This window comes from Schistocerca piceifrons, chromosome 2 (genome assembly GCF_021461385.2).
Source record: "Schistocerca piceifrons isolate TAMUIC-IGC-003096 chromosome 2, iqSchPice1.1, whole genome shotgun sequence".
Classification (NCBI taxonomy): domain Eukaryota; kingdom Metazoa; phylum Arthropoda; class Insecta; order Orthoptera; family Acrididae; genus Schistocerca; species Schistocerca piceifrons.
The window spans coordinates 202,814,314-202,838,591 of NC_060139.1; the positions used below are offsets into that span (position 1 = coordinate 202,814,314).

Genomic DNA, 24,278 nt, shown 5'->3' on the forward strand with positions numbered 1-24,278 from the left:
TCGTATTTTTTTCCTTAAACGGCAATGCGGGACGGTGTCAAATGCCTTACTGAAGTCAAGGAACACGGCACCAGCCTGAGCGCCGTTGTCCACTGCGCTGTGGACCTCATGGAGGAACAGAGCGAGCTGAGTTTCGCAGGATCTCTGTTTGCGAAATCCATGTTGATTTTTGTAGAGGAGATGTTGATTTTCGATGTGCACAACATTATCGTCAGCAGACATCTTGTCAAATATGAGTACCATGATATGCAAAATGCTCTCGAGAACGATAACATTACTGTTTTATTAAAATGTTACATCTAGAAAGAAGCACCAGCGGAACAAACGAAGAAATATTTTACACTATGAACCCCACTATATACAACTGTTAAAATGACTGTCAAATGCGCATGAATGCGCGAAAAATCTAAAGTGTCAGTCAGAGAATAAAAATACAACGATCCTATTGTACTATCGATACGATTTCAGAATATAACGGTGCCTTATAGTAACAGAGACATGTTTACTTGAATATACAAATAGGTGTCACACGTAAGCACACATAAAGAGGTTTTTAGTGTTACTGTCAAAACACATATCATCGACAGAACATAAATATTTATATCATATATGTTCACTATACTATTGATAAGTGACACACACATGTTGTGTCGAATGTCGAACACAACATCTTAATGCAAGACGTCAAAGAATGTGTTACATTATACCTACACTATGTGATCAAAAGTATCCGGACACCCCTTAAAACATACGTTTTCCATATTAGGTGCATTGCGCTGCCACCTATAGCCAGGTACCCCATAGCAGCGACCTCAGTAGTCATTAGACATCGAGAGAGAGGAGAATGGGCCACTCCGCGGAACTCACGGACTTCGAACGTGGCCACGTGATTGGGTGTCACTTGTGTCATACATCTGAACCCAAGATTTTCGCACTCCTAAACATCCCTAGGTCCACTGTTTCCCATATGATAGTGAAGTAGAAACGTGAAGGAACACGTACAGCTCAAAAGCGTACATGCCGACCTCGTCTGTTGACTGACAGAGACCGCCGAATGTTGAAGAGGGTCGTAATGTGTAATACGCAGCATCTATCCAGACCATCATACAGGAATTCGAAACTGCATCAGGATCCACTGCACGTACTATGATAGTTAGGCTGGAGCTGAGAAAACATGGATTTCATGGTCGAGCGGCTGTTCATAAGCCACACATCACGCCGGTAAATGCCAAACGACGCCTCGCTTGGTGTAAGGAGCGTAAACATTGGATGATTGAACAGTGGAGAAACGCTGTGTTGAGTGACAAATCACGATACACATTGTGGCGATCCGATGGCAGGGTGTGGGTATGGCGAATGCCGGGTGAACGTCATCTGCCAGGATGTGTATTGACAACAATAAAATCCGGAGGAGGTGGTGTTACGGTGTGGTCGTGGCTTTCATGGAAGAGGCTTGCACCCCTCGTTGTTTTGCGTCTCACTATCATAGCACAGACCTGCATTGATGTTTTAAGCATCTTCTTTCTTCCAACTGGCGAAGAGCAATTCGGGGATGGCGATTGCATCTTTCAACGCGATCGAGCATCTATTCATAATGCACGGACTGTGACGGAGAGATTACACTACAATAATGGACTGGCCTGCACAGAATCCTGGCCTGAATCCTATAGAACACCTTAGGGGTATTTTGCAACGCCGACGTCGTTCGAGGGCCTCACCGACCGATATCGATACCTCTCCACAGAGCAGCACTTCGTGAAGAATAGGCTGCCATTGCCCAAGAAACCTTCCAGCACCTGATTGAACGTATGCCTGCAAGCTGTCATCAAGGCTAAGAGTGGGCCAACATCATATTGAATTCGAGCGCTAACGATGGAGGGCGCCACGAACTTGTAAGTCATTTTCAACCAGGTGTCCGGATACGTTTGATCACATAGTGTATGTCTTTATTCTAAATCACGTGTTCAGAACTACAGAACATCATACTGTGAAACAGACGTCAGAAATGAAATGCAGGGAAAACACACGTTCAAATAGTTCAAATGACTCTGAGCACTATGGGACTTAACATGTGAGATCATAAGTCCCCTAGACTTAGAACTACTCAACCCTTTCTTGAGCCGTGGGAAACATGCTTCCCACTACAATTAACTCGCTCCTAGTCCCGTGGGATTCACAGTCCCCGCCTCTGTATGGTTTTACTACTTAGTGAACAGTGTAGGGTACTACTTCCAATCGGAAGTACCCGCCGTTTTTGCTGTACCTTCGCGCAGAGGCATTGTATAGCTGTTTGCGTGACATTTTGTGATTTTTTCCTCAAAGCTATATTATAAGGTAAATACTTTTGATTTACTCAAATTTATGAAGGAACACTTAAAATTGGAACGAGGAGAATTCCAGTTTGAAACAAAAGGAGCCATTTCTGCAGTAAAATGGATGGATAACCATTCAGTCACTTTCCTGCCCTCAATTCATGACCCATGAGAAACAGCCACAGTGAAAAAGAAAATCAAGGGTGGTACTAGTACAGAGATTCCTTGTCTTGAAGTTGTCGCCGAATACAACAAAATAATGGGTGGTGTCGATGAGTTTGATCAATTACGAGAAAAGTATGCTATTGGCAGACGTTCTGTAACATGGTGGCGCAGAATACTTTATTTCCTGGTGGATGTTGCTGCAGTTAACAGATTTATCCTGTGGAAAATTAGTAAAAGAGAAAGTGGACAGCATGATCAGCTCACATACAGAATCCATCTAGCCAGACAATTGATCGCTGGCTTCTCATCCCAAAAAAGGCGTGGACAAAAACCTGTCTTTCTGGCAAAAAGGGGTAAGGTATCTGAAGATTTTCGTCATGTGGCTGTAGGGGAGCATCAACCCATTTTAGGGGAAACCTACTGGATGTGCCGTCATTGTAGTACCAAAGCTGCGGAAAAGAGCACTCGCTGTGTTACTACATATTGTCAAATACCACTTTGCATAGACCTATGTTTCAGAAAATTTCATGGCAAGTAATTGTGAATAATCATTGTAATAAGAGAAGTAAATTTATCAAATAAATATGACATATATTGAAAAAGTTGTTTTTGTCATTTAACTCCAAGGAAGGGCAGTGGGAAGAATACTTCCCACGTTGTTGTGTGGCCTCACTTTCACAGTTGGAGCAAATTTGATTTTCTGTATGATAAATATACCTATCTGTTAACTACTATCTGATCTCCATTCATTAAAAAAAAACTGCTCAATAATTTTGCCCACGAAAGGGTTAAACCTAACTAACCTAAGAACATCACACACATCCATACCCGTGGCAGGATTCGAACCTGCGACAGTAGCAGCAGCGCGGCACCGGACTGAAGCGCCAGAACCGCTCGGCCACCGTGGCCGGTGAAAACATACGTGTTAGGTCCATAGATAGCCCATGCCCTTACAGGAAATACTAACGGTATGGTTTCTATAGGTAAGTATTATGTTTGTTTAACGCTTTATCAAATGTAGTTACATGAATTTCATGCTTTTGTACCCTTTTTTATTTTTTATTTCATTATTATGGTGTGTTACATACTAATGAACACTGTTCACTTCAAAATGGACTGTGTTTGAAACTAACAGGGTAGGTAAAGTAATTTAAAACAAAGCCTGGCGGAATTACGTAGTTTTCCAAACATATTGAGGTTGTAGATCCTATCCAGAAGAAATTAAACAAAATAAATCATATCAAAAAAGAAAACTTCAACTTTCAGCACATTATACGGAAATAAATCGCCAAGTGAATACTGTGTAAGGATGATTTATAACAACTAAATTTTTTTGAAAACAGCTATTAATTGCCAAAGAAAATGGAGTAGAAAGTAGTCCCTCGTGGGAAACTATTTCCGTCTAACTCAACTCAGCTTCTTCCTCTGCCCCTCAATTTTCAGTTTAAATTACACAGTATCGCTTAGAGAAGAAACAGCCTCACATTTTACATAAAAGTGTAAAGTGTCATTTTTGTTCGATGTGACTATCATTTGTGATGTGGCAAACGTCCCACGGTAATTAGTTTCTTCCCAGACTCGTTGCAGCAAATCGGGCGTAACTGGTGCAACGGCGGGGTAGATCCGATTTTTCAGGTCCTCTAAATTATTTGGCAGGGTAGGAACATACACACCGACTTAAATGAAACCCCAGAGAAAGAAATCCAATGGTACAAACCTGGGGAGCGAGGGGGGTATGCGATTGGCCCATCACGGCCAATCCACTGACCTGAGAAGCGATTATCGAGGAAACTTGGACTTCAGTAAGGAAATGAGGTGGTGCACGGTCTTGCTGGAAGTAAACCATCCCACCTCGGTCATCTTAATCCTTATCGTTGCCGAGTGCGTTTCATGAAACCAAAACACATAACTAGCACGCTCTGCACCAGTGAAAGCAGCCGTTTTAACTCTGTAATACTCTAGCGCTCCTGGTGCCGTGATGCGTGTACTAATGCACTATGTCAAGGTACAAGCTGTGAGGGGAGATTAGAGCGGCAATTTCCCGTCGCAAAGCACGTGGCTGGCAGTTGCTACGGGAGCAGACGCTTGGCGGGGGCGCGTATGGCCGTGTTTACGTGCTTGGAGAAATTTATATGCCAGAGAAAAATTGACAAAACGGAACTAACAGTGACACGGAGGTGCGAGTTGGCACTCATGGACAGAAAAATATGTAAAGCTAAATTATCTAAACGCGCAACAAAAATATATAATAGTTTAAAGTTATTGTTACCTTAAAAATTGTAAATTTATGGAAGTTTAAAAGCTCATATCTCGGCAACGCTTTGGCCGATTAATTTAAACAAAGTGTCTACGGATGCGGCTAGTAGAGCTGCACCGAGAAATCATAGCCGATTTAGCAGAATCTGTACCATTTTTGAATGAGAGGTCGGAATATGGGATTCGACTGAGAGAAACTGTGCTTTTGGTAATCAATAAATTTAAAGAGACGAAAATAACGGCAGCATTCTAAAGTTTACAGGGGTAGATTATTAATTAAGTATGTATCTTCTTTTGTTTATTTATCTTTAGTATCAAAAATATGGGAAAAGCAAAATCACGCCGCAAGAACATTATTTGTGAAAAAAACGGTGGAAGAAATAAAAAATTGAACTTTAGATTGTCATTGCCCGGAAAATTTCCATATTTTCAGTGTATCATATGTGTTTTTGTGTTTAGTTTTCGAATATTCGTAATTATTTTGTAGAACAGTATTTTGAGCTATGCAGTCGTTTCGAGGGTGCATAGGACGGCCACCTTTGACGAGAGGGGAATTCGAGCGACGCTAAGAGCCGGACGTGTCGCCCATCTGGAGGTAGTATCGGGTTTGTAGCCACGATTTGGAACAAGTATGTATGTACCGACGTTCGAAAACGATCAAGTTGAGCGCAAAATGGTTCAAATGGCTCTGAGCACTATGGGAATCAGCATCTGAGGTCATCCGTCCCCTAGAACTTAGAACTACTTAAACCTAACTAACCTAAGAACATCACACACATCCATGCCCGAGGCATGATTCGAACCTGCGACCGTAGCAGTCGCGCGGTTCCGGACTGAAGCACCTACAAACGCTTGGCCACACCGGCCGGCAGTTGAGGGCAATATAGTGGTTCAGGGCAGCAGACAGCAGTGTATTTTGTGATCTTTGACCAGACTGTCGAGTTCCATGATCGCGACACATGAATTTTATAGTGAAGTGTTGTCGCATCAGTTACTAATGGCTGCGCTTACGTAAATGCCCCTCAGACTGCATTTTATGTGTTTAGTCAATATATTGAAGACTATTCGTAGAAAAATAGAAATAAACTACTTGTTCAAATTATAAATCAACGTGAGTGCCTCAATATTTTGAAATTTCACCGCAATGCCTACCTGCATTGCTTTTTATATTTAATTTCGGCTTGAAAATTGAGTTTACGACACGTGTGAGCTGGCACCCTATGAAAGAAAACGTAGCCAAACATTGAGACCAGCCACATTTATGGGTCGCTCAATTAAGCTGAATGTTGAGTGTAACAAATATATGTATTTTCATGCCATAGCACGCGGGGGCTGGAGCCAAACTATTCAGTCTACAGTTCGTAACTACTTGAATCAAACTTGACGTCGTTTGCTAAAAAATGAACATCTACCGTTTCTGTAAGTTATCTCAATAAATTTCTATAGCATCCCAGATTTTTAAAGTACTTTTTGACTCACCCTGTATACCTTGTACTGGCAGAATTACATTTCTAATTCTTGCAGAACGGTGATACAAAACAGAAACAGGTACCGTAGCTGGATCTGTTATTAGCTGGTATCACTAAACTGCATAGGATGCCAAAATTTTATTGTATAAGATCTGCAAACTGCTGCCTTTTTACTCGAGTCACAGAATATTTTGTTGCACGTAAGTGACTACTGAACCAAACGCAGCTGTTGTTTCGTTGTTAGTTCGAAATATATGTATTTAGTACATACCTGATAACACAAAACAGGAAAGGATAAGATGTAAGAGAAATTGGTCTTACATTGGAACATGGAACACTAAAAATTTCCATCTGCGTTTGTATTAAGTAGGTGCGTCAGTTCGTAGTATTTTTGTTTTGCATGTTGGTATTCCGTTTGATATTGGTTTATTTATCGATTGTGATTTTTTATTTGAAGTTCACTGTTACTACTTGAGTTCATATATTGTCAATTTGTCGTTTGGAGATAGTGGGTGGAGCTATGGACCGTAGAAAATGGAGCGCCAAGTGGAGAAATCGGAACATTTCTGACGTACTGTATTCTTCCGTTTGAGTTCAATAGAAGGGTGACGGTAGCGGAAGCAGCCAGAAACATATGCGCCCTGTGTGTGGATAATGCCACTGGGCAGAGCACGGCAAGAAAATGATTTTCTCGTATTAAGGAGGAGAACTGGCAGATGTGATGAACTATGATCATTCCAATACTGCATGCAAGAAGGAGACTCAGAAGCTGGCTGTGTGGATATCGCATGCTCTAAGCCAAAATCTCGAAAAGCAGCGGGTGGTCTTATGTTCATTTCGGCTTGCTCCTCGTCAGTTGGTTCGCGAACAACACCAACCATTTCTGCCCTGTACTGGTGATGATAAATCGATCTTTATGCTAACATAAGGAAAAAAAGGAGTGGTCGAGGGAAACAAATCAGGAAATCCCCATCTAAATACTTGCCCGCGCATCCACAGAAGGTAACGTTATACATTTGGTGGATCAGCGACGGTGTGGCATACCACGAATTGCTTTCTCAAGGTGAACCCATTACTGACATTTATTGTCAACAACTGAGACGTCTTGCAGACGCAATCCAGGAACAACCACCATGAACACGGCTTATACAGGAGTTTGGTTGGAAAATCATTCCACACCCACCTTATTCGCCTGATGTTGCGCCCAAGATTTTCACATTTTCCCCTCTGTATTGAACAACCTTCAAAGATCTTCGGCGTGATGTGTGGCTTATGAGCAGCCCCTCGAACATGAAATCCAAGTTTCCTCACCTCCAGCCTAAGTGCCATAGTACTTGCAGTGGATTCTGATGCTGTTTGGAATTCCTGGGTGATGGTCTGGATAGATGTCTGCCTATTACACACTACTATCCTCTTCAACGTGTTCGGCCTGTACGCTTTTGTGCTGTACGTGTCCCTTCATGTTTCCACTTCACTATCACATCGGTAACAGTGGACCTAGGGTTGTTTAGGAGTGTGGAAATCTCGCCTACAGACGTATGACAGAAATGACACCCAATCACCTGCCCACGATCGAAGTCCGTGAGTTCCGCAGAGCGTCCCATTCTGCTCTCTCACGATGTCTAATGACTACTGAGTTCGCTGATATGGTACCTGACAGTAGGTGGCAGCACAATGCACCTAATGTGAAAAACATATGTTTTGGGGGTGTCCGGATTCTTTTGATCACGTAGTGTATGTTGCGTAAAGTACTTGTTAAGGATGAACAAAAAGTGAACAAGGATGAACGAATATAATAACTAGGCAAAAGTCACAGTTACAGATGATAGCATAAAGTAGATGATTTTTCCTTCCTATGAAGCAAGGCTGCAGAACGAGGAAGAGTTGATGAGCAAATGTTGTGCGAGAGAACAAATCTTCATTCAACAAAATACATCTACTTCTACTGTATTTTGATATGACTTTGAGCACAATATTTTCCAAATTAAATATGCAGCACATTTACAGACTGTTTAAAGTGAAAAGCAAGAAATAAATATGCACTGGAGACATTTTCAAATGTGGCGTAACTGAAAGATTAAAAAAACTGAGGTACAAAATGTGCATGACTGGATGAAGACGCGTGTAATGCGCTACAAAGTGATTTGGAAATGCTGGTAGGAGGAAAAGGGAGGAGCATTTGAGACAGCAAAGACTGGAACATGTTTCGTAAACTGGTGCGTAGAGTGTGGACTATGTGAAAAGAAGAAAGTGACGCAGTATAGAAAGAAGTCCTGGTAAGCAGTAAGTCAATTAAAATATCTGAGATTAAATATGAGAGGGACTAGGATCATGGCTTGTGGGACTCATGGTATCTTGAACTTGAATAAAATCAAAAATAGCACTGATGCGATGATTTAATCACGACCGGTTTCGCTGCGTTAAAGCAACATCTTCAGCAGAATAACACTGAAAAAAAACTAGTACGCCTCGACCCAGTATTGAACTCTCGACCTCCTGCATGTTAACCCAAAACTCTTATCAACTGCACCAACTACACAACCCCATTCGATTTGCTGACAAAGGTAGTTACCGCACAAGTCGTTACAGTATTGCCAGCTTTCCAAACTTTAACTTTCATGTACTACCATAAATATACGCAGGACGAAATTTTGTGAGAGACAGTTTTGTAAGAGAGGAATCGCGCTGCGAAGTTCGAGTGCGCGAATTTTTCTTCACGCTGTATAAAGAATGTAATTTTATACGGATTTTAATACATTTGTACTTCATCTGCATTCAGTTTGCACATGGATGTACTTGTAGACCCAACAGCTTAATTAACTGCTCGCTTCCCGGTTAATGCGTTACGTTTCTCAGGCAGACAGTCCACTGGTGGTATCTTATTTTACACTTAACCGTATTTATTACATTAACTACTTTCCGTTTAGTGCCTCATCCCCTGCACTTCTCGCCCCATTGCACTGTTGATGACTTACTCTCTTCAGAGGGTTGGACTGTGTGACTACGAATACTCGGGGCATCTCCGTGTGCTAATCTATGTGACACTGCTATAAGTGCTTTTACTTAGGTTTCGTGTTACTAAAACTCAACTAAACTCCGTCCGAACAGGCCATGAAGGCCCAACGGTACCGACCGGCCGCCGTCTCATCCTCAGCCCACAGGCATCAGTGGATGCGGATACGGAGGGTCATGTGGTCAGCACACCGCTCTCCTGGCCGTATGTCAGTTTCCATGACCGGAGCAGCTACTTCTCAATCAAGTAGCTCCTCAGTTTGCACACAAGAGCTGAGTGCATCCCGCTTGCCAACAGTGCTGGACATACCGGATGGTCACCCACCCAAGTGCTAGCCCAGCCCGACAGCGCTTAACTTCGGTGATCTGACGGGAACCGGTGTTACCACTGCGGCAAGGCCGTTGGCCTTTACCTTTAATCCTTGGCCTTAATTAACTTTTTAAATGCATGAGTTACAAGTATACGTTCCTTACCATGTTGAACCACTTGAGGATGCTGCTTTAATGCAGTAAAACCGGTCGCGATTAAATCTTCACTTGACAGCTTTTTGCTCCTTAGTTCAAGCCCAATTAACCTTGTAGTTCAACGGCTGTTGCTGTCCATATTACAAAGTTGTATACTGTGTGATTCAGTCTGTGTCTCCTGCAGTTCATATTCATTGACTTAAAGTGATTAGTAGAGGGAGCACTCTCCAGCATACGCGTGGCTCTGTATGCACTTGTTCGTGTGTGTGTGTTTACACGTGAAGCTTCGTCTCGCGGCCACGTGTACAAGGTGTTTAATAGAGGGAGCACACTCCAGTATACGTGTGTCTCTGTTTGCGTTTGTTCGTGTGTGTATGTGTGTGTGTGTGTGTGTGTGTGTGTGTGTGTGTGTGTTTGTGTGCGTGTGTTTACACGTGAAGCTTCGTCTCGCGGCCACGTGTACAAACAGCGTCCGTAATGACCCTGTGGAAGACCACCGACCGCGCAATTTCCTCGCTTGGGGTGCGACTGTTCCCCGCCCCTCCTCCCAGCCGAGCCAGAACAGACAGCCGAAGACCACAAGTTGGTCGTCACGCGCAAGGAAATTGCTTTCTCACTTCGCTGTCCCGAAGGACTGTACATCTGCAAAGCGATGCGGATTTCTGTGTGCAAAGAGGAAGCAGAACGTTGCCCTCTAGTGTCAAAAAAAGGGATAGGGGGTTAGAGAAGAGATTGAAAGCTGAGTGGGTTAATGTGAAATAAGGAGTGCCATAGGGATCGACTCTGGGCCCGCTGCTTTTCTTGATATCCTGACGAAAATAGAGTTACATCATAAATACATGACCTAGAAAATGTTAATTTTAATTTCATGTATTTGTGAGATTTTGTCAGTACTTTCTAATACAGAAAAAAGCCGTCCCTACAGGTATATGGTGAAAGTACATGATGGGTACTTGAACTCTTCTGGTGTATATTGCAGCACAGTATGTCCAGAAGACGTGCACATGCAGCTATGCGCAATCATTCAGACTTTGAAAAGGTAGAATCATTGTCATGAGGGATGTAGGAGTCTCTGTTCTTAAAATTTGTATATACTCTCGGTAGATTTTATATAACACCAGACTGATGTGTTGTGTATAACCCAGCATATCGCATAAAATATCTATGTATGATCGTATCTTATAACGTATAGGACCAGACAGATGTACATTTTTGTAATTCCGCAGTTCTCATGAAATTTGCATTTGCTTTTCGATATGTCGTATATGTGACCACGCAGATGTGCAATTGTGCAGGTCTGCAGCTTTCATAAGTTTTGTATATTTTTACGTGATACAGTAATCTCTAGAATTATGTACAAGCCCTAATGACGTAGTGTTACCACACACGCAGAGCCTGTTATGATGGGAGCTGTGACATTCATTGGCGCCTCTTCTGCTAGCACCATCTCGCAAAGCGGCCTGTAGTGTAAGAAAAGAGCCGGAGTTGCAGTAGTACCTAGCTTGCGCTTGTATGTGATGGAGACACTTAACATTAATAATGTCATCTCGCCTATGTGCTACTTACGACAATTTTTTAAGGCCTGTGTGTTATAGGCAACTATTAATACCACCATTTTGTGCCTTGATGTTGTAACCTGTATGTGTCCTAAGGTATGTAACTAAATGTATATGTTGTTGTTGTTGTGGTCTTCAGTCCTGAGTCTGGTTTGATGCAGCTCTCCATGCTACTCTATCCTGTGCAAGCCTCTTCATCTCCCAGTACCTACTGCAGCCTACATCCTTCTGAATCTGCTTAGTGTATTCAGCTCTTGGTCTCCCTCTACGATTTTACCCTCGACGCTGCCCTCCAATACTAAATTGGTGATCCCTTGTGCCTCAGAACATGTCCTACCAATCGATCCCTTCTTCTAGTCAAGTTGTGCCACAAACTCCTCTTCTCCCAATTCTATTCAATACCTCCTCATTAGTTATGTGATCTACCTATCTTGTTATATAAGTGGAATCCAAGAACACTTTTATAATGTTTTCTGTCCTCCCTACATCCAATGATGGTGGCTTTAGTTTCGCCGAAACTGGTAATCAAGGAATAAAAAGAATTCCTGCGATCTTAGCTACCAGTTTATTGTTTCAAAATTTCATAGTTTTAATTGTCAGGAGAATAATGTTTATTGGTACAGATTTGTTATTTTTTGGATAGTTACCATCCTTATAAACCCTCTTTAAGATTAAATTTTTCGTTCTCAAAATGCTAGATTCACATGACAAAATGGATCTAGTTTGGTTCGTGGGACACATCTGTCACATTTCACTGATTTTCAAAATCGGTCAGCTAAAAAAGTTTTTAGTGAAGACCGTATATTATTGATCACAAAGGTAGACAGGTTTTGAGCTTTTGTTTTTCAGCTATATTCAAAATAAACTCTAACCATGGGAGGGTTAATTTAATCGTGTACCATTTCGCAGGATCAAGTTATTTATCGCACGCAGGCAACACAGAGTCAATTTATCGCGGCCTCCCCGTACAATTATTCATTATAACAGCTCGCTAATGACTCTGCCCTCCGAGTTCTACTGCTTGGGATGCTGAACACAGTGCAAGGCCAACCTATCGGCGCAGTCAGAGTTGCGGTTCTGCTTATTCTCACCATCAGTCAATGCTGCTGCTCGCTAGGCTCGTGTGCACGTGTCGATGTTCGGCTGCGTTGTGAAAACAGTAGCCTTACAAATGACTGCAGAACGAGAGGCGAAGAGACAGAATTAGGACCCCTATAGTGAGAGTAGTATGCTCACAGGTCCTTCCAGGACTGCATTCGCTCTGACGTATAGATCGATGACAACAGCTGCGTCTGGACAGGGGATACCCGCAACGTGACATCAAGGTCAGTCGGGAACAGAATATTTCTAACTGGGCTGACATTTCAGGCTAAGTATCCGGAAACCCCCAAAAACATACGTTTTTCGTATTAGGTGCATTGTGCTGCCACCTACAGCCAGGTACTTCTTATCAGTGACCTCAGCAGTCATTAGACATCGTGAGAGAGTAGAATGGGGTGCTCCGCGAAACTCAATGACTTAGAACGTGATCAGGTAATTGGGTGTCACTTGTGACATACATCTGTACACGAGCTTTCCACACTCCTAAGCATCCCTAGATCCACTGTTACCGATGTGATAGTGGAGTGAAAACGTGAAGGGCACATACAGCACAAAAGCGTACAGGCCGACCTCGTCTGTTGACCGGCGGAGACCACTGACAGTTGAAGACGGTCGTAATGTGTAATAGGCAGACATCTATCCAGACCATCACCCAGGATTTCCAAACCGCATCAGCATCCATTGCAAGTACTATGACATTTAGGCGGGAGGTGATGAAACTTTGATTTCACGGTCGAGCGGTTGCTCATAAGCCACACATGACGCCGGTAAATGCCAAACGACGCCTCCTCGCTTGGTGTAAGAAGCATAAACATTGGACGATTGAGCAGTGGAAAAACGTTGTGTGGAGTGTCAGATCACGGTACACAATGTGGCTATCCGATGGCAGGGCTTGGGTATGGCGAATGTCCGGTGAACGTCATCCGCCAGCGTGTGTAGTGCTAACAGTAAAATCCGGAGGCGGTGGTGTTATGGTGTGGTCGTGGTTTTCATGGAGGAGCCTTCCATCCCTTGGTGTTTTGCGTGGATCTATCACAGCACAGGAATACATTGATGTTTTAAGCAACTTCTTTCATCCCACTGTTTAAGAACAATTCGGGGATGGCGATTGCATCTTTCAACATGATCGGGCACCTGTTCATAATGCACGGTCTGTGGCGGAGTGGTTACACGAAAATAATGTCCCTGTAATGGACTGGACTGCACAGAGTCCTGACCTGAATCCTACAGAACACCTTTGGGGATGTTTTGGAACCCAGAATTAGTGCCAGACTGCAAGGGCCAACATCGATATCTCTCCTCAGTGTAGCACTCCGTGAAGAATGGGCTGCCATTCCCCAAGAAACCTTCCAGCACCTGGTTGAACGCATGCCTGTGAGAGTGGAAGCTGTCATCAAGCCTAATGGTGGGCCAACACCATACTGGATTATAGCATTACCGATGGAGGGTGCCACGAACTTGTAAGTCATTTTCAGCGAAGTGTCCGGATAGTTTTGATCACAGTGTATGTCGTTTACTGCTGACCTGATTGCAAAGACAACGCACTTGCATAGTCTAGAGCGGGCATAGGCAACTTCTGGTGAGCCGCGGGCCTGATTCACATGCTTTCCTACGCGCACTGGCTACCTTGTCTCGAGACGCGACAGCAGAGTTCCTACCGGATAAAGTGAAAACTGTAGTGTACACGACGTTAATGTATATGGGGTAAGGAACCGATATGATTGGTACCTTTTTCTCTACACCCCACGACACCAAATTATGCCTCAAAATACGAGTTTTGAGAGTAAATTCATTTTATGTTCATCCCAGCCCCAGATGTTTATATTTATTTATGCGGCATGAACACTGTATCTTTACCTCGACGTTTTACGAGAGCTGCTCTAAAAACTTCCGTTGTATAATCTAGCAACATCGTTTTTTAAAAGAAACAATGTTCAAGACATATAAATAAATGTAAATAACAGGATATGGATTGCCACGCACCTTGAAAAGTCATAATGGAAAAACAAATGCCTACAGAGGCAACTGCTTACAGATAATTCGTTGTAAATTACCTTCAATTTAAGAAATTGCAGTATTCTAATACGCCCAGGACGGACAAGTATTATATAGTAATGTTAGTACGAGACAGAATGGAGCAACAAAGTACAGCACTGAGATAGGCAGTCCCAGTCGACAAACAATTAGGAGCAACTTTACGAATGTCTTCCGCGTGCCGGATTGAAACCTATCGCGGGTCTTGTTTAGCACTGAGTCCTGCTTCTGCCTGCGACGGTCAGACTGACGTTAACGTGTCCATACACGACTAGTTGAACGTCATAGGAAAAAGCGACTTTCCATATCCACACGTCTCCAAGTGCTGAAATTTTAGTGTGGGGAGATGTTGGTAATGACAACAGAACTGATTTGGTAATTGTTGAAGAAAGACATAATACCAGTATGTGGTAAGAATGGTAATTTAGGGTGTCAAATGGCATATTTCAGAATGACCCACACTGCAGTTCACGCAAGAAACATCTTGAGGAATGGAAAGTTCTTGAGTGGCTTGACTTGTCTCCTAATTTATCACCAATAAGGCATGTGCGGAATGCGATTGGAGACGTATTCTTTCGTCCTAGCCTATACCCAGCAATTTTCATGAACTGACACAGCATTTGTTTCAGGCATAACAAGAAATCGTGGTTATGACATTACGAGACAAATTAGCTAACTTAGTTATAATGATTACAAGAATGTATTCATTCCTGTGAAAGTCACAGCTCATACTAATTTTGATGTTTCACTTCACTTCCAAATGAAACAAACAAACGTTGCATCATTTAATACCTGCTGTATGCTGAACATGTATATAAAGGATGAAAAGTATCGGTTTGGTGCTTCTTAGTGTACAACTTTCCATTTCCGTCTGTGTATATTAATGATTTATACACACAGACTGAAGTGACGAATGAAAACTTGTACCAAAACTCGGATTCGAACCGGGATGTCCTTCTAAGTACGCAGATGCGCTAACCACTACGCCAGCCCGGAAACGTGGCTTCTCCTAACTGTAAGGTCTACCCTAACATGCGTCCACCTCAATCCTATCCCCAATTTATGCCTCAGCCCATTTGGTATTCTCCCTAAACTCGAAAAGCACCATAGACGTTTGAGAATTGAAAAAGTGTCTCGAATCATATAGTTTCATTTCTGAATGATTTATCGATCAACATAGCAGATGATTCAAAAAGTTTTCTCTTTAAATATGACAAGTGCTTTTGTGGAAGACGTGGAATGTAATGTAAATGATGTAGGTAATAGAGCATTTCATCAGTCTGGAACGTCAGCACTGCAGATTAACGCCTAACTGAAAAAAAGGAAAAATTTCCCACACAGAATTCTTGTGAAAGTGAAATTTTGTTGTGCCTTGGTGCTCACATACTCAGTGAAGTCGATCGTTCTAAAGTCTGAGTACTGAGAGTAGATGTACACAGAGTACGTCGCAGTAGTTGGAAACTGTTCTCTGTAATGTGTTATCTATTCGCTTCGTAATACAGTGCGCTGGTAATTCTTTATTTATTTTGATAGTAATCTTTTGTAATCGGCGTTCTGTATATAGTGTACAGACCGTTCCACGTTCGGAACCTGTTAAATGATGAAATACTGGACACATTTGGAAGCAGCCCTGTGTTGCAAGCTACTTCGTCTTATCCAGCTATGGCATACTACATCACCACACTGCCCTCCATAACCAAACTGTCGATTTTTTGATGTCTCAGGGGGCGTCCTATCAACCGGTCCTTTTTTTTAATTAACTTTTGCCATAAATTTATTTTATCCATCGTCATTATTCCAGACATCCATCTAAACCCATTTAGAATTCTTCGGTAGAACCACATACCAAAAGCTCCTTTTCTGAGCTATGTATTAACGATATTTCGCTCCCGTATAAGGCTGTACTCCAGAAAAATACCATCAAAACAGACTTTCTAACACTTAAAATTATATTAAATAGACGATGGGAAAGGAAAGGAAAAGGATGGGTGAGAATTTCGTGGCTTCTAGTCGCACAGGGGATTATGGTAACGCAATGGCGAAAATTGAAAATGTTTGCCGGACCGAAGCCGGACGCTCCGCATCTCTAGAACGGTTGTTTGAAAAGCATCTGCCATCCGGACACACTTCTCGTTCGACACGAATGCCCAATTTATCGCATTGTCCTCTTCTATTAATTTCCTACTCGCAAATTATTGATCCTCGTGAGAGTTGGGATAATATTAGTACTTTCGCACTGAAACAAACGTCAAGAAGCCATCGTGCTCTTACAGAAATGTACATATCTGAGTGAGGTGTGTTCTGTCGGACGCTGAACCGATTTCGCAGAAATCTGGTAAGGAGATAGCTTGAAACCTAACGACGAACATAGATTACTTTAGAAAGTGTGTACTACAATATAGGTATTGGAATGAAGAATATTACGCGAATTAGGGAAAAATATTTACCTTTTGAGAAATCTATTTATTCTTTGACTTTTGAACGTGATCATTTTTGTGAAAATGCTTTGCTTGGTTGATATGTGCTACGTGATACGATTCTAAGTGATGAATACAATGCTTATACAACCTCCAAGGTGTTTATTCCATACTTCTACACTATTTTTGCCTAACTTACGCGCTACATAACTAACAGCTGCTATGCATAATATCGAGTATTTGAGAACGAGAGAACGTAGTGACTTGCAACAAACATTACACCTAATTTCAAACTTTTAGGTAAATTTTCCTCGCTGACAATCCCCTAAAAATAATGAAAGAAAAGAAGTTTATCGCTTACTACATTTTTTGCTGTTCACGCAGTAAAGCTGTCGTATCAGGGACAACGTTTACATTTATTGCTTCTTTTCTACTGACTCTATTCGGAATGTAGCTCAAGGAATATGGGGGAATGAGGAGACAGACAGAGGGAGGGCGAGGAGAAGATGAACAAAGAAAGGGAAGAGGAGGAGATATACAGGGAGAAATGGAAAGAGAAGATGGACTAACAGAACTGAAACAAATACATACCAGAGCAACTCTAGCTGTTCAGCTTGTTAAGTAATAAAAATTTAATTGAGTGCCCAAATAATAAAATTCATGTATCACTCTTATTTTCTCATTTCCTAATCTAATTTTTTCGGCATCGTTTGATCTAAAGTGACTAAATATTCAGTAGTCTCTCTATTTTCGTTGCTATTCACATTATAACCTCATTTAAAAATAGTACCCATTCCGTTCGACTGCTCTTCCAAGTCGTTTCCAGCCTCTGACAGTTTTCTTCCGTTTAAAATAACAAAATATGCACCTTCCTTATGATGCTCTTCAGATAGACGTAAAGTGGCACATTTGTTTGTGTGTTTCACCACGTCAGACACAATGGGATTGGCCAATTGTATGATGCTGCATTCCACTGATGACTGGATACAACAAAATGCACTGAATGTAATGAGCCGTGGCTGGCTCATGTTATGCGTTGGATTAAGCCTTGGTTGCTATTCTGTGTTTAGTCTCCCGCGGTTATCGCGATTTGCTGTATACTCTCTCTCTCCGCGAGTGGCAGCAGCGGTATGTATCGATATTCGCACTTTGTACTATCGTTGGCCTAGCGCTTACAGTTTCCGGCTGGGCTCTGTGCGAGTCGTTGGTAGGTTGGCGTGGAGCAGCGAGGAATTCTCCGAGGGACGTAGTTTTGGCCGGGGCCGCTGGTGGTCTCTACGCGGTGTCGGAGTGTGTGGAACTGTTCCCATTGCTACGAGGTCCGTGGCTCACCGACCCTGGACACGAAAGTTGAGTTTTAATTTAATCTACCAGCAAGTCAAGACTGTTCACATTGTGTCGTTTGGAGTTCTTTGTCGGCTGTGTGGATATACCCGCGAGTAACAACATGGTTTTCCAGTTGGAAAGTTCTAGCTACCCTCCGGTGAAGTTTCACTGTATTTGGTTACCTGAACTGAAGTGCACCAGCGGAATCTTCTGCCTTGTGGCCGTTAACGTTCCGGTTACCTGCACTGGCCGTTGGCGTAAACTCAGGCAGTGTATTTCCCTCATTGTGTTGTCGCTGTCCAGCACGGCGTGTAGTTTGACAACTCAATGTATAATTGGTTGTGGGCGCCAATACTTTCTACGTTGTTCCATTGAACTCCCTGTTGTGTGCTGGTCGGGCGGAGCGTAATTTATCTTGTCGGTGGGTCCGTTGACTGTCTGTCGGTTGACTTATCGTCGGATTGAGAATGGTTGGGCAGACTGCCTGTCTCACCTAAGCGAGCAGGCCTACCCTCGGAAACTTCTGAGCGCGTTGGGTGTACTGCCTTTTCTTATTTGTTCTTGTTGTTTGTATATGTATGGCTTATAGCCAATTTTTAAATTGAGGTTGTTTTGCCCTTAAGACGTAAGATTATTTGGGCCTTCAGACAAATTAAAGAACTGTTTTAAGATAAGGCCTTTTGCCTTTTAAAAATTCTGAGTTTGGTTTGAGTCTTAAGTTATTGGCTTTCGGCCGATTTTAAATTAACGTGGACTTGCCTTAAGGCATGAGATTGTATGGCGTATTCAGCCGGTTATTAATTTCCGGAAATTAATGCTGTGTTTTTTTAATTTCCTTGGTTGTTGTAATGTTTGGTCAAATAAATAAAGTTGTATGTTCGAGTGTAACTGACAGCCGCTTATTTTGGCCCATTTCCACGATTTAAACTACTTGCCCTGTCCTGCGGGGTTAGCAGGGCGTCTCATGTAATTTTCAGTAAATCATTATTTGATTACCTCTTGCACGCTTAATTTGCTAAGTCGTCGATATTCAAAAGCTGCAACACAGTAACCGGGTTGGCAAGAGTATAATTATTTATGGCAGTGGACAGATGATATAGCATTTAATTGGCTGGTAAGTGGAGCTGTAAGTCAACGGCATCAACTATTGCGCTATGAGAATTGATGGCCAGCTGAAGGAAACACTGCGTACGTTATGTAATTGCGTGCTTCGACTGGTAAACTAAATTTACCACCTTCCCGTACGGCTTTCAGCGAAAAGAACAGTTCTTTCTCTCTCTCTCTCTCTCTCTCTCTCTCTCTCTCTCTCTTTCTCTCTCTCCGTGTGTGTGTGTGTGTGTGTGTGTGTGTGTGTGTGTGTGTGTGTGTGTGTGAATGTGAATCACACACACACACACACACACACACACACACAGAGAGAGAGAGAGAGAGAGACGTCAGATCATGCGAGCGACACTCCTATTCGCCATAAGGTGATCGTTTTACAGAGTCGTCAAATCTGTTAACGAGTTTCCGCTCCAGGAAGTAATAAAGAGGAACCTGGAGTGTCGCCTCAATGAAGTGGGGGTGTGTTTGCTCTGTCGGAGCTCGATTAGAGCTCGTCCAGGCAGTGAGGAAATCTTTGGGCAGTAGAAGCACGGTTATGGGAAGATTAAAGGGAAGTTTCGAGAATGGGCAAACAGTTAAATCCAATTTCAACACACTTCAGCTCTCTGTGAAATTGCGTAAAGTGTTAATGCCAGTGTCGCAGATTTTTCTACTCAGTTGTTTGCTAATTTACTTCATCTTGAACATGTTATAAAACAGGAAGATTCCGTGTTCCTAGATTTCCGAAAGGTGTCCGTTATTGTACAACATCGTCATACTATCATACGGTATATCTTCGCAAATATGTAATTGGCTCGAAGGCTATATTTAGCTAATAGAAACAAGTACGTTTTACTGGACGGTACAGAAACATAAGTAACATCTAATGTACGCCAAGAAAGCGTAATACTAGGGGCATTCAATAAATAATGCAGCACATTTTTTCTCGGCCAATTTCGCTTGAAAAAATGTAGAATATGTCGTGGGACATTGTGGATTATTCCCGCTTCAGTCTCTATTGTTTCATAAAGTTTATGCACAAGGCGTCGCCATGAATGGCATTCAAAGTGGCGTTTGTAACGGAGATGTATACGATATTGCAGTGCCTGGATGCAAAGTTGCTTTGGACATGCACATCGTATTCAGGCACTGCAATATTGTATTTATCCGTAGACATCGGGCACCCAACTTTTAAGTAAATAGACGTACGTAATGGATGTACGAGTACAGGTTGTAGATTCATGGTTGACGGCATATTTAAGTCTCAGTCTGGCTGTGTGTCGTGCACGGCTAACCAAATAGTAAGGGGATCGCTCAGGATAAACCAGAAATCCAGGTTCGAGTCTCAGTGTGGTACAAACTTTTATTATCATCACTTCATTCTACAGCTGTATGGAGGATGTGAAACGGCTTCCCAGCGAAACTTCTCAAGTGTACTCGAAACAATCTTGGCAACATGTGAGTCAGATCTCACCTCCTGAGACCTCAAGAAAGACATTCGTGGCCGTCGATATGCTTCGGGCGAAGAAGTGCACGCATGGGTACAACCATGGTTCCAAGGCAATCGCAAACGTTTTTCCATGTAGGCATTGACCGCCTTGTCTCACAGCACGATAAATGTATTGTCAATTACGAAAAATATTTACTGTTCCTTAAGACAGGCAACCCACTTTACATCATACACACCTGGGACTCCAATATAAGTTATCATAAGGTGCATATAATATTTTCCAAGTAAGTTTTATTTGATGTAAGTCTTCAGGCTTTCGTGGCCGTTGTCACTAAAGTTAAAATCTACTGGGTTGTTAGGTCGCGTCGAATTTCCTTCTAAAATAATCGACGTTTCAATCCCTCTGCTGGGATCTTCTTCAGGATCTTTCGGTGTCCACTATTGCTACAATACTGTCAGAGACCAGTGTCGTGATCTCCTACAAAGTGAAGTTTTCCCGCGTTTTGTGCTGGAGAAGTGGGAGTATTGTTTAACATTTTTGTGGTTCCAATTGGTGGGACATCGTCACAGCCTAATATTTCCACGCTGATGCAGAAGAAGGAGCGCTGTTGGCTTAACTCTTGCGGGTACTATTGGTGGCCCATCGTCATTGGATACACTACTGGCCATTAAAATTGCTACACCAAGAAGAAATGCAGATGATAAACGGATACTCATTGGACAAATATATTATACAACAACTGACATGTCATTACATTTTCACGCAATTTGGATGCATAGATCCTGAGAAATCAATACCCAGAACAACCAACTCTGGCCGTAATAAAGGTCTCGATACGCCTGGGCATTGAGTCAAACAGAGCGTGGATGGCTTGTACAGGTACAGCTGCCCATGCATCAGTCGAACATTTTCTGTATCCAGAAAGGCCCGTACAGGACCTGCAACATGCGGTCGTGCATTATCCTGCTGAACTGCAGGGTTTCGCAGGGATCGAATGAAAGGTAGAGCCACGGCTCGTAACACATCTGAAATGTAACGTCCACTGTTCAAAGTGCCGTCAATGCGAACAAGAGGTGACCGAGACGTGTAACCAATAGCACCCCATACCATCACGCCGGGCGATACGTCAGTATGGCGATGACGAATACACGCTTCCAATGTGCGTTTACCGCGATGTCGCCTAACACGGATGCGACCATCATGATGCTGTAAAAAGAACCTGGATTCATCCGAAAAAATGTTTTGCAATTCGTGCACCTGGGTTTGTCGTTGAGTACATCATCGCAGGCGCTCCTGTCTGTGATGCAGCGTCAAGGGTAACCGCAGCCTGGTCTCCGAGCTGATAGTCCATGCGGCTGCAAACGTCGTCGAACTGTTCGTGCAGATGGTTGTTGTCTTGCAAACGTCCCCGTCTGTTGATTCAGGGATCGAGACGTGGCTGCACGATCCGTTACAGCCATGCGGATAAGATTCCCGTCATCTCGAGTGCTAGTGATACGAGGCCATTGGGATCCAGCACGGCGTTCCGCATTAACCTCCTGAACCCACCGATTCCATATTCTGCTAACAGTCATTGGATCTCGACCAACGCGAGCAGCAATGTCACGATACGATAAACCTCAATCGCGATAGGCTACAATCCGACATTTATCAAAGTCGGAAACGTGATGGTACGCATTTCTCCTCCTTACACGAGGCATCACAACTACGTTTCACCAGGCAACGCCGGTCAACAGCTGTTTGTGTATGAGAAATCGGTTGGGAACTTTTCTCATGTCAGCAAGTTGTAGGTGTCGCCACCGGTGCCAACGTTGTGTAAATGGTCTGAAAGGCTAATAATTTGCATATCACAGCATCTTCTTCCTGTCGGTTAAATTTCGCGTCTGTAGCACGTCATCTTCGTGGTGTAGTAATTTTAATGGCCAGCAGTGTAGATAGGCACTATTCCACACTTACGCTGGAGAACTTTCGCAGAAGAAGAGGAATTTCTAAGCGATCTGGCATTTCTCTCCCGGTGTCGAGATAATGATGTTTTTCCAAAATTCGCCAGAATTAACCGCCAAGTACAGTCAGTGAAGGCCAGGAGGATCTATCAAAGGCGAGCCAAGCACTTCTTCGAGAAAGAATCGAGAAAATTCGCAGAGACTTGAATTATGTTAGCTGCGTTTTAATTGATCTGCATTTTTCACTGGCGGCAATTCTCTCACCCCAGGACTGGGATAAAGTGGACGAAATAATGTTTAATTACTCAACAAGGTTTTCGAATTTCAGTGCTATGAAACAAAAACAGAAATTCGAGAAGCTAGCGGTTAAAGTCCACAAGGATCCGATACCAGTAGTGGTGAACCTCTCGTCAGAAGTACTCGGTGAAGCAGCTGTTTCAGTTCTGGGCAGAATTTCTCAACTACGCGGAAGAGAATGCCCGTTGAAGAAATCGTAAGTTCCGTCGAAGCATCCTTGTTTCGTCTTCCGAAGGTGCAGGCCGAAGAAGTAAGACAAGAGTGTCGAGGGTTCTACGGAAATCGAAATCTCCCAAAAGCAACTTATCGGCCATGAAAGTAAATCTCTCTATGAACTCATGAGAAACGAAAGAATCGTTGTAACGAAATCGGACAAGAGGAATGCTACCGTTGTTTCGGACGCTATGGACTATCACAGAAAGATGGAAGAACTACTAGCTGATCCTGTGTATCGCAAGTTAAAAAGCGATCCGATGAACAGAATCGTTCGGAAAGTAAAAAACGTTATATCAGACTCCAGATTGGACAGCTCTGTTACAAAGAATCTTGCAACTCGAATACCTGTCTCACCCAGAATGTATACCTAAGATACAGGAAGAATCGGTTCCTTTGAGGCCTATCGTCATTGGGTTTAACTCGCCAAGTTATTTTTTAGCACTTCATTTATCTGGTAAACTAAGACATCTAGTTGGCAAAGATTCGACACATTTTTTAGAAGTTATACGCACAGTGAAGATACCGCCAGGTGACATTCTTGTTAGCTTCGATGCGACATCGTTATTTACTAACGTCCCAGTATCAGATGCAATAGAGATCATAAGGAGAAAGTTCCTCCAGATGTTTTTGATTTAATTGAATTATGTCTTCGTTCGAGCTATTTGAAATACAATGGTGAATTCTATGAACAGGCTGATGGCCTTGCTCATATCGCCTCACTCATATCGCCGGTTGCAGATGACATTTTTTGGAACATTCTGAGCAACAGGCATTAAGTAGGGCTCCTTTGAAGCCTTCTTGTTTGCTCGACTATGTGGATGATACACTTGTTATGTGGCCACACAGCGAAGAAGAACGTCATGCGTTCCAAAATTTCTTAAAGACAATTCATCCCAAAATCAAATTTACCTTGGAGGTTGAGAGTGAGGTCGGTCTCCCGTTCCTAGATGTGTTGTCATACGGAAGATCTGATAACACTCTAGGTCACAGAGTGTCACAGTGTCACAGAGTGTATAGAAAGCCGACCAACACAAACAGATATTTAGATGCCACTTCTCACCACCACCCAGCCCAGAAGCAAGCAATACGCAACACTCTGTCTTAACGTGCGTGTCTTCCGTGTCAGCTATTACCACAACTTAGAATCGGAGATGGATTTTTTTAAAGAGAAC

At 42.8% G+C, this 24,278-nt stretch overlaps 1 pseudogene; it reads right to left on the reverse strand.

Annotated features, from left to right (window-relative positions):
- Positions 1 to 9,503: 9,503 nt before the first annotated feature.
- Positions 9,504 to 9,621, reverse strand: LOC124778284 (annotated as a pseudogene).
- Positions 9,622 to 24,278: the final 14,657 nt, after the last annotated feature.